This window comes from Aphelocoma coerulescens, unplaced genomic scaffold (genome assembly GCF_041296385.1).
Source record: "Aphelocoma coerulescens isolate FSJ_1873_10779 unplaced genomic scaffold, UR_Acoe_1.0 HiC_scaffold_77, whole genome shotgun sequence".
Taxonomy (NCBI): Eukaryota; Metazoa; Chordata; class Aves; order Passeriformes; family Corvidae; genus Aphelocoma; species Aphelocoma coerulescens.
This window is the reverse complement of record NW_027184063.1, coordinates 1,833,160-1,843,036: the sequence shown is the minus strand read 5'-3', so window position 1 is coordinate 1,843,036 and position 9,877 is coordinate 1,833,160. Positions and strand designations below refer to the sequence as shown.

General features: G+C 61.5%; 1 long non-coding RNA gene across 1 annotated transcript; it reads right to left on the bottom strand.

The window, feature by feature from the left end:
• Positions 1-4,020: 4,020 nt before the first annotated feature.
• On the bottom strand, positions 4,021-7,732 carry LOC138102487 (uncharacterized). Its single transcript, XR_011147426.1, has 3 exons — positions 7,684-7,732; positions 6,845-6,916; positions 4,021-4,104 (listed from the first exon to the last, which is right to left on the bottom strand). It is a non-coding gene; the product is annotated as an uncharacterized lncRNA (long non-coding RNA).
• Positions 7,733-9,877: the final 2,145 nt, after the last annotated feature.

The window sequence follows — 9,877 nt, the reverse complement described above, 5'->3', positions numbered from 1 at the left end:
TTTGGGGGGCTCCAAAGGGGATTTGGGGTGGTTTTGGGGGGTCCTGGGATGATTTTGGGGGGGTCCTGGGACGATTTTGGGGGGGTTTGGGGGTCCTGAGGTGATTTTGGGCCGATTTTAGGGAGGTCCTGGGATGATTTTGGGGTGGTTTGGGGGGATCCTGGGGCGATTTTGGGGTGGTTTGGGGGGTCCTGGGACGATTTTGGGGTGGTTTGGGGCGGTTTTTGGGGGGTCCAGAGGGGTTTTGGGGTGGTTTGGGGGGGTCCTGGGGGGATTTGGGGGCTCCAGAGAGGATTTGGGGTGGTTTGGGGGGGTCCTAGAACAATTTTGGGGTGGTTTTGGGGGGTGCTGGGGCGATTTTGGGGGGTCCTGGGACGATTTTGGGGTGGTTTGGGGGGTCCTGGGATGATTTTGGGGGATCCTGGGGCGATTTTGGGGTGGTTTGGGGGGTCCTGGGGCGATTTTGGGGTAGTTTGGGGGGGTCCTGGGACGATTTCGGGGTGGTTTTGGGGTGGTTTGGGGGGTCCTGGGACGATTTTGGGGGGTCCTGGGGTAATTTTGGGGTGGTTTGGGGGGTCCTGGGGCGATTTTGGGGGTCCTGGGGTGATTTTGGAGGGGTTTTGGGCCGATTTTTGGGGGATCCTGGGACAATTTTGGGGTGGTTTGGGGGGTCCTGGGACGATTTTGGGGTGGTTTTGGGAGTCCTGGGACGATTTTGGGGGGGTTTTGGGGTGGTTTTGGGGGGTCTTGGGATGATTTTGGGGGGTCCTGGGATGATTTTGGGGTAGTTTGGGGGGTCCTGGGACTATTTTGGGGGATCCTTCGGCGATTTTGGGGTGGTTTGGGGGGTCTTGGGGCAATTTTGGGGGGTCCTGGGGCAATTTTGGGGGGTCCTGGGACGATTTTGGGGTGGTTTTGGGGGTCCTGGGATGATTTTGGGGGGTCCTGGGATGATTTTGGGGTGGTTTGGGGGGTCCTGGGGCAATTTTGGGGTGGTTTTGGGGGGTCCTGAGATAATTTTGGGGGGTCCCAGGGCGATTTTGGGGTGGTTTGGGGGGTCCTGGGATGATTTTGGGGTGGTTTGGGGGGTCCTGGGACGATTTTGGGGGGGTTTTGGGGTGGTTGGGGGGTCTTGGGACGATTTTGGGGGGTCCTGGGGCAATTTTGGGGTGGTTTTGGGGAGTCCTGGGGCTATTTTGGAGTGGTTTTGGGGGGTCCTGGGATGATTTTGGGGGGTCCTGGGATGATTTTGGGGTAGTTTGGGGGGTCCTGGGACGATTTTGGGGGATCCTTCGGCGATTTTGGGGTGGTTTGGGAGGTCTTGGGGCAATTTTGGGGGGTCCTGGGGCAATTTTGGGGGGTCCTGGGACGATTTTGGGGTGGTTTTGGGGATCCTGGGATGATTTTGGGGGGTCCTGGGATGATTTTGGGGTGGTTTGGGGGGGTCCTGGGGCAATTTTGGGGTGGTTTTGGGGGGTCCTGAGATGATTTTGGGAGGTCCCAGGGCGATTTTGGGGTGGTTTGGGGGGTCCTGGGACGATTTTGGGGGGGTTTTGGGGTGGTTTGGGGGGTCTTGGGACAATTTTGGGGGGTCCTGGGACGATTTTGGGGTGGTTTTGGGGGGGTCCTGGGGAGATTTTGGGGTGGTTTTGGAGTGAGTTTGGGGGGATTTGGGGGCTCCCAAAAGGATTTTGGGGGGTCCTAAAGGGAATTTGGGGCCATTTTAGGGTGATTTTGGGGGGTTTTGGGGCCAGTTTTGGGTCGTTATAGGATCAGTTTTGGGGTCAGTTTTGGGGCTGTTCTGGGGGATTTTAGGGCCATTTGGGGTCAGTTTTGGGGGGCTCTTAGGGGGATTTTGGGGTCAGTTTTGGGAAGTTTTTAGGAGGATTTTAGGGTCAGTTTTGGGGTGATTTTAGGGGAATTTCGGGGTCAGTTTTGGGGTGGTTTTAGGGGGTTTTGGGGGCAGTTTTGGGGGGATTTTAGGGGGATTTTGGGGTCTGTTTTGGGGTGATTTTAGAGGATTTTGGGGTCTGTTTTGGGGTGATTTTAGGGGATTTTAGGGTCAATTTTGGAGTGATTTTAGGAGGATTTTGGGGTCAGTTTTGGGGTGATTTTAGGGGGTTTTGGGGTCAGTTTTGGGGTGATTTTAGGGGGATTTTGGGGTCAGTTTTGGGGTGGTTTTAGGGGGATTTTGGGGTCAGTTTTGGGGTGGTTTTAGGGGGTTTTGGGGTCAGTTTTGGGGGGATTTTAGGGTCATTTTTGGGGAGATTTTAGGGTCAGTTTTGGGGTGATTTTGGGGTCAGTTCTTGGGCAATTCAAAGGCATTTTAGGGTCAGTTTTGGGGCGTCTTTAGGAGATTTTGGGGTCAGTTTTGGGGTGATTTTAGGGGAATTTTGGGGTCAGTTTTGGGGTGGTTTTAGGGGGTTTTGGGGTCTGCTTTGGGGGGCTTTGGGGGGGATTTGGGAGAAGATTTTGGGGCATTTTGGGGGAGATTTTGGGCTGTTTTGAGGGGATTTTGGGTTGATTTTGGAATCACTTCAGGTGAATTTTGGGGCTGTTTTGGGGTCATTTTGAGAGAATTTTGTAACCATTTCGGGGGGATTTTGGGGCCTTTTTAAGAAAAATTCTAGGGTCACTTTTTGGGAGATTTTGATCTGTTTTAGGGGGGATTTTGGGGCCATTTAGGGGGGTTTTGGGGGAATTTTTGGGGAGATTTTAGGACCATTTTTGGGGTGATTTTGGGGCCATTTGGGGGGATTTTGAGGAAGTTTCGGGACCAATTTAGGAGAAATTTTGGGGATATTTTGGGGTGATTTTGGGGCATTTTAGTGAAGATTTCGGGGCCACTTTAAGGGGGAATTTTTGGGCCATTTTGGGGAATTTTGGGGCTGTTTTGGGGGAATTTGGGGCCATTTTAGGGATGAATTTGGGGCCACTTTAGGGGGAATTTTTGGGCCATTTTGGGGCTGTTTTGGGGCCACTTTAGGGGACGTTTTGGGGCCATTTTAAAGGGAATTTTTGGGCCACTTTGAGGAATTTTGGGGGGAATTTGGGGCCACTTTAGGAGAAATTTTGTGGCTATTTTAGAGACAATTTTTGGGCCATTTTGGGGAATTTTGGGGCCACTTTAGGGGGAATTTTGGGGCCTTTTTAGAGGGAATTTTTGGGCCATTTTAGGGAAGTTTGGGGCTGTTTTGACGCCACTTTAGGAGCAATTTTGGGGCCATTTTAAAGGGAATTTCAGGGCCACTTTGGGGAATTTTGGGACTGTTTTGGGGTTGCTTTATGGGAACTTTTGGGGCCATTTCAAGGTGAATTTTTTGGCCACTTTGAGGAATTTTGGGGGGAATTTTTGGGCCACTTTGGGCGGAATTTTTGGGCCACTTTGGGGAATTTTGGGGGGAATTTTTGGGCCACTTTAGGAGGAATTTTGGGGCCATTTTAAGGGGAACTTTTGGGCCACTTCGGGTATTTTTGGAGGAAATTTGGGGCCATTTTAGGGAGGGTTTTGGGGCCATTTTAGGGGGAATTTTTGGGCCATTTTGGGGAGTTTTGGGGGGAATTTGGGGTCATCTTAGGGATGATTTTGGAGCCATTTTAAAAGCAATTTTTGGGCTATTTCGGGGAATTTTTCGGCCATTTCAGGGGAATTTTTGGGCCACTTTGGGGAATTTTGGGGCTGTTTTGGGGCCACTTTACGGAGGAATTTTTGGGCTATTTCAGGGGAATTTTTGGGCCACTTTGGGGAATTTTGGGGGGAATTTTTGGGCCACTTTGGGGAATTTTGGGGGGAATTTTTGGGCCACTTTGGGGAATTTTGGGGCCACTTTACGGAGGAATTTTGGGGCCATTTCAGGGAAATTTTGGAGCCGTTTTTTGGGGATCCCCGAGCGGATTCGGAGAGGAATTTTGGGGTATTTGGGGTCCCCCCTCCCCCCCCCCCCGCCCCTCCCCCGCTTACCTGGGGGTGCAGGGGTGGGTGGGGGTGGGGCGGGGGGGCCCCGGGGCTGCCCCCCCCCCCCGGCCGCAGGGGCTGCTGGGTAGGGGGCGCCTCATGCTGGGGGGGGGCGCCCGGGCGGCCCAGCCTCACCTGCGCCGCGGCACCTGCACAGGTGAGAGCCCACCTGAGACACCTGAGCCCCCCCACATCCACCTGAACCCCCCCAGATCCACCTGAGCCCCCCCAACCTCACCTGAACCCCCCCAGATCCACCTGAGCCCCCCCAGCCTCACCTGAGCCCCCCCACATCCACCTGAGCCCCCCCAGCCTCACCTGCGCCGCGGCACCTGCACAGGTGAGAGCCCACCTGAGACACCTGAACCCCCCCAGATCCACCTGAGCCCCCCCAGCCTCACCTGAACCCCCCCACATCCACCTGAGCTCCCCCAACCTCATCTGAGCCTCCCCAGCCCTACCTGAACCCCCCCAGATCCACCTGAACCCCCCCAGATCCACCTGAGCCCCCCCAGATCCACCTGGGAGCTCACTTGACCCCCCCCAGATCCACCTGAGCCCCCCCAGCCTCACCTGAACCCCCCCCACATCCACCTGAGCCCCCCCAGCCTCACCTGAACCCCCCCCAGATCGAGCTGAGATTTCACCTGGGACCTCACCTGAACCCCCAGCCCCACCTGGAGCCCCCCCGGCCCCACCGGTGCCGCAGCACCTGCACAGGTGAGAGCCCACCTGAGACACCTGGGAGCTCAGCTGAACCCCCCAGATCCACCTGACACACCTGCGGCCTCACCTGGGACCTCACCTGAACCCCCCCAGCCCCACCTGAGGCCCCCAAATCCACCTGAACCCCCCTGGCCTCACCTGCACAGGTGAGAGCGCACCTGAGACCTCACCTGCCCCGCTCAGCCCCACCTGAGACACCTGGGAACTCCTCTGGGCCCTCACCTGAGACCCCCCAGATCCCCCTGAGACATCCGGGAGCTCACCTGAGCCCCCCAGATCCACCTGAGCCCCCCAGATCCACCTGAGACCCCCCAGATCCCCCTGAGACATCCAGGAGCTCACCTGAGCCCCCCAGATCCACCTGAGCCCCCCAGATCCACCTGAGACCCCCCAGATCCCCCTGAGACATCTGGGAGCTCACCTGAAGCCCCCCAGATCCACCTGAGGCACCCCCAGATCCACCTGAGGCCTCACCTGAGGCACCCCAGATCCACCTGAGCCCCCCCAGATCCACCTGAGCCCCCCCCAGATCCACCTGAGCCCCCCAGATCCACCTGAGGCACCCCCAGATCCACCTGAGGCACCCCCAGATCCACCTGAGCCCCCCCCAGATCCACCTGAGCCCCCCAGATCCACCTGAGGCACCCCCAGATCCACCTGAGGCACCCGCAGCCTCACCTGAGCCCCCCCAGATCCACCTGAGCCCCCCCCAGATCCACCTGCACAGGTGACAGCACACCTGAGATGCCTGGGGCCTCACCTAAGCCCCCCCAGCCCCACCTGAGCCTCACCTGAACCCCCCCAACCCCCCCGAGCCTCACCTGAGCCCCCCCCAGCCTCACCTGCGCTCCCCCAGCCTCACCTGAGACACCTGAGAGCTCATCTGGGACCTCACCTGAGCCCCCCCAGCCTCACCTAACCCCCCCCAGCCCCACTTAAGCCCCCCCAGCCCCACCTGAGCCCCCCCAGCCCCACCTGAGCCCCCCCAGCCTCACCTGAGCCCCCCCAACCTCACCTGAGCCCCCCCGGCCCCACCTGAACCCCCTCAGCCCCACCTGAGACACCTGAGAACTCATCTGGGCCCTCATCTGAGACCCCCCAGATCCCCCTGAGACATCCGGGAACTCACCTGACCCCCCCAGCCCCACCTGACCCCCCCGAGCCCCCCCTGAGCCTCACCTGAGCCCCCCCAGCCCCACCTGAGCCCCCCTAGCCTCACCTGAGCCTCACCTGAGCCCCCCAGCCCCACCTGAACCCCCCCAGCCCCACCTGAACCCCCCCAGCCCCACCTGAGCCTCACCTGAGCCCCCCCAGCGCCACCTGAGTCCCCCCATCCCCACCTGAGCCCCACCTGAGCCCCCCCAGCCCCACCTGAGCCCCCCTAGCCTCACCTGGAGCCCCACCTGAGCCCCCCAGCCCCACCTGAGCCCCCCCAGCCCCACCTGAGTCCCCCCAGCCCCACCTGAGCCCCACCTGAACCCCCCCAGCCCCACCTGAGCCCCCCCAGCCCCACCTGAGCCCCCCCAGCCTCACCTGGAGCCCCCCATCCCCACCTGAGCCCCACCTGAACCCCCCCAGATCCACCTGAGCCCCCCCAGCCTCACCTGACACCCCCCAGCCCCACCTGAACCCCACCTGAACCCCGCCAGCCCTGAACCCCCCCAGCCCCACCCGAATCCCTCCAACCTCACCTGAAATACTTGGGAGCTCACCTGAGCCCCCCCAGCCCCACCTGAGCCCCCCCCAGCCCCCCCTGAACCCCACCTGAGCCCCCCCAACCCCACCTGAGCCCCCCCAGCCCCACCTGAGCCCCCCCAGCCTCACCTGAGCCCCCCTAGCCTCACCTGAGCCTCACCTGAACCCCCTCAGCCCCACCTGAACCCCTCCAACCTCACCTGAAATACCTGGGAACTCACCTGAGCCCCCCCAGCCTCACCTGAACCCCCCCAGCCCTACCTGAGCCCCCCAGCCCCACCTGAGTCCCTCCAACCTCACCTGAAATACCTGGGAGCTCACCTGAGCCCCCCCAGCCCCACCTGAGCCCCCCCAGCCCTACCTGAGCCCCCCCAGCCCCCCCTGAACCCCACCTGAGCCCCCCCAGCCCCCCCTGAACCCCACCTGAGCCCCCCCAGCCCCACCTGAGCCCCCCCAGCCCCCCCTCACCTGTGTGCGCGGGGCCCTCCTCCTCCTCCTCACACTCCACTTCCACGGTGCCGGTGAGGCGGGGGGGGCGTCCTGGGGGGAGGGGACAGCGCGGTCGGGGGGGGCACACACCTGGGGGGCACACACCTGGGGGGCACACACCTGGGGGGCACACACCTGAGAACACCTGGGGGGCACACACCTGGGGGGCACACACCTGGGGGGCACACACCTGGGGGGCACCTGGGGGCACCTGGAGGGCACCTGGGGGCACCTGGGGGGCACCTGGGGGCGTCCTGGGGGCGTCCTGGGGGGAGGGGACAGCGTGGTCGGGGGGGGCACACACCTGGGGGCACCTGGGGGGCACCTGGGGGGGAAACTGAGAACACCTGGGGGCACCTGGGGGGTCCTGAGAACACCTGGAGGGCACCTGGGGGCACTTGGGGGGTACCTCGGGGGCACCTGGGGGTTCCTGAGAACACCTGGGGGCACCTGGGGGCACTTGGGGGCACCTGGGGGGCACCTGGGGGCATCTGGGGGCGTCCTGGGGGAGGGGACAGCGTGGTCGGGGGGGGCACACACCTGGGGGGCACCTGGGGGGGGAACTGAGAACACCTGGGGGCACCTGGGGGCACCTGGGGGTTCCTGAGAACACCTGGGGGCATCTGGGGGCACCTGAGAACACCTGGGGGGCACCTGGGGGGGGAACTGGGAACAGCTGGGGGGCACCTGGGGGCACCTGGGGGGTCCTGAGAACACCTGGGGGGCACCTGGGGGGTCCTGGGGGCACCTGGGAGCATCTGAGGGCACCTGGGGGGCACCTGGGGGAGGGGACAGCAGGGTCAGGGGCGGGCACACACCTGGGGGGCACCTGGGAGGTCCTGAGAACACCTGGGGGCACCTGGGGGGTACCTGGGGGAGGGAACAGCGCAGTCAGGGGTGGGGCACACACCTGGGGGCACCTGGGGGGCACCTGGGGGCACCTGGGATGTCTGGGGGGGGGGGGTCCTGAAGGCACCTGGGGGGGTGTGGAGGGATCCTGGGGGCACCTGGGGGGTCCTGAGGGGTCCTGGGGGGCACCTGAGGGCACCTGGGCGGCACCTGGGGGGTGTTGGAAGGGCCCTGGGGGCACCTGGGGGGGGGGGCACCTGGGCACACCTGGGCACACCTGGGGCTACCTGGGCGCACCTGGGCGCACCTGGGCACACCTGGGCACACCTGGGTGCTCCTGGGCACACCTGGGCGCACCTGGGTGCTCCTGGGCACACCTGGGCACACCTGGGCACCTGTGAGGTTCCCCCCCCTCCTCAGGTGCCCTCTGAACTTTGACCTTGGGGGGGAGGGGACAGCGCAGATTTGGGGGGCACCTGGGGGCACCTGGGGGCACCTGTCCCACACGGGGACCCCCAGACCCCAAAGTGACCCCAAAATCCTCACTGGGACCCCAAAATAACCACAAAGTGACCCCAAAGTGACCCCAAAATCCTCACTGGGACCCCAAAGTGACCTCTGACCCCAAATTGGGACCCCAAAGTGACCCCTGACCCCAAAGTGACCCCTAACCCCAAACGGGGACCCCAAACTCCAAACAGGGACCCCAAAGTGACCCCAGACCCCAAAGTGACCCCTGACCCCAAATTGGGACCCCAACCTATAAACTGGGACCCCCAAGTGACCCCTGACCCCAAACTGGGACCCCAAAGTGACCCCAAACTGGGACCCCAAAATCCTCACTGGGACCCCAAAGTGACCCCAGACACCAAACTGGGACCCCAAAGTGACCCCAAAGTGACCCCTGACCCCAAACTGGAACCCCAAAGTGACCCCAAAGTGACCCCTGACCTCAAACTGGGACCCCAAACTCCAAACTAGGACCCCAAAGTGACCCCAGACCCCAAACCGGGACCCCAAACAGGGACCCCAGACCCCAAAGTAACCCCAGACCCCAAACGGGGACCCCAAACTCCAAACTGGGACCCCAAAGTGACCCCAAAATCCCCACTGGGACCCCCAAAGTGACCCCAGACACCAAACTAGGACCCCAAACTGGGACCCCAAACTGGGACCCCTGACCCCAAAGTGAGACCCCAAAGTGACCCCAAAATCCTCACTGGGATCCCAAAGTGACCTCTGACCCCAAACTGGGACCCCAAAGTGACCCCTGACCCCAAAGCGACCCCAAACTCCAAACCGAGACCCCAAAGTGACCCCAAAATCCCCACTGGGACCCCCAAAGTGACCCCTGACCCCAAACCGGGACCCCAAAGTGACCCCTGACCCCAAACTGGGACCCCAAAGTGACCCCAGACACCAAACCGGGACCCCAAAGTGACCCCTGACCCCAAACTGGGACCCCAAAGTGACCCCAAACTCCAAACTGGGACCCCAAAGTGACCCCAGACACCAAACCGAGACCCCAAAGTGACCCCAAACTCCAAACTGGGACCCCAAAGTGACCCCAGACACCAAACCGGGACCCCAAAGTGACCCCAAAGTGACCCCTGACCCCAAACCGGGACCCCAAAGTGACCCCAAACTCCAAACTGGGACCCCAAAGTGACCCCTGACCCCAAACCGGGACCCCAAAGTGACCCCTGACCCCAAACTGGGACCCCAAAGTGACCCCAAACTCCAAACGGGGACCCCAAAGTGACCCCTGACCCCAAACCGGGACCCCAAAGTGACCCCTGACCCCAAACTGGGACCCCAAAGTGACCCCAAACTCCAAACGGGGACCCCAAAGTGACCCCACACCCCAAAATGACCCCAAAGTGACCACAAAATCCTCAAACTGGGATCCCAAAACGACCCCTGACCCCAAACTGGGACCCCAAAGTGACCCCTGACCCCAAACTGGGACCCCAAAGTGACCCCAGACACCAAACCGGGACCCCCAAAGTAACCACAAACCCCAAACCGACCCCAGACCCCAAAGTGACCCCTGACCCCAAACTGGGACCCCAAACTCCAAACCGGAACCCCTAAAGTGACCCTAAAGTGACCCCAGACCCCAAACTAATCTCTGACCCCAAAGTGACCCCAATGTGACCCCAA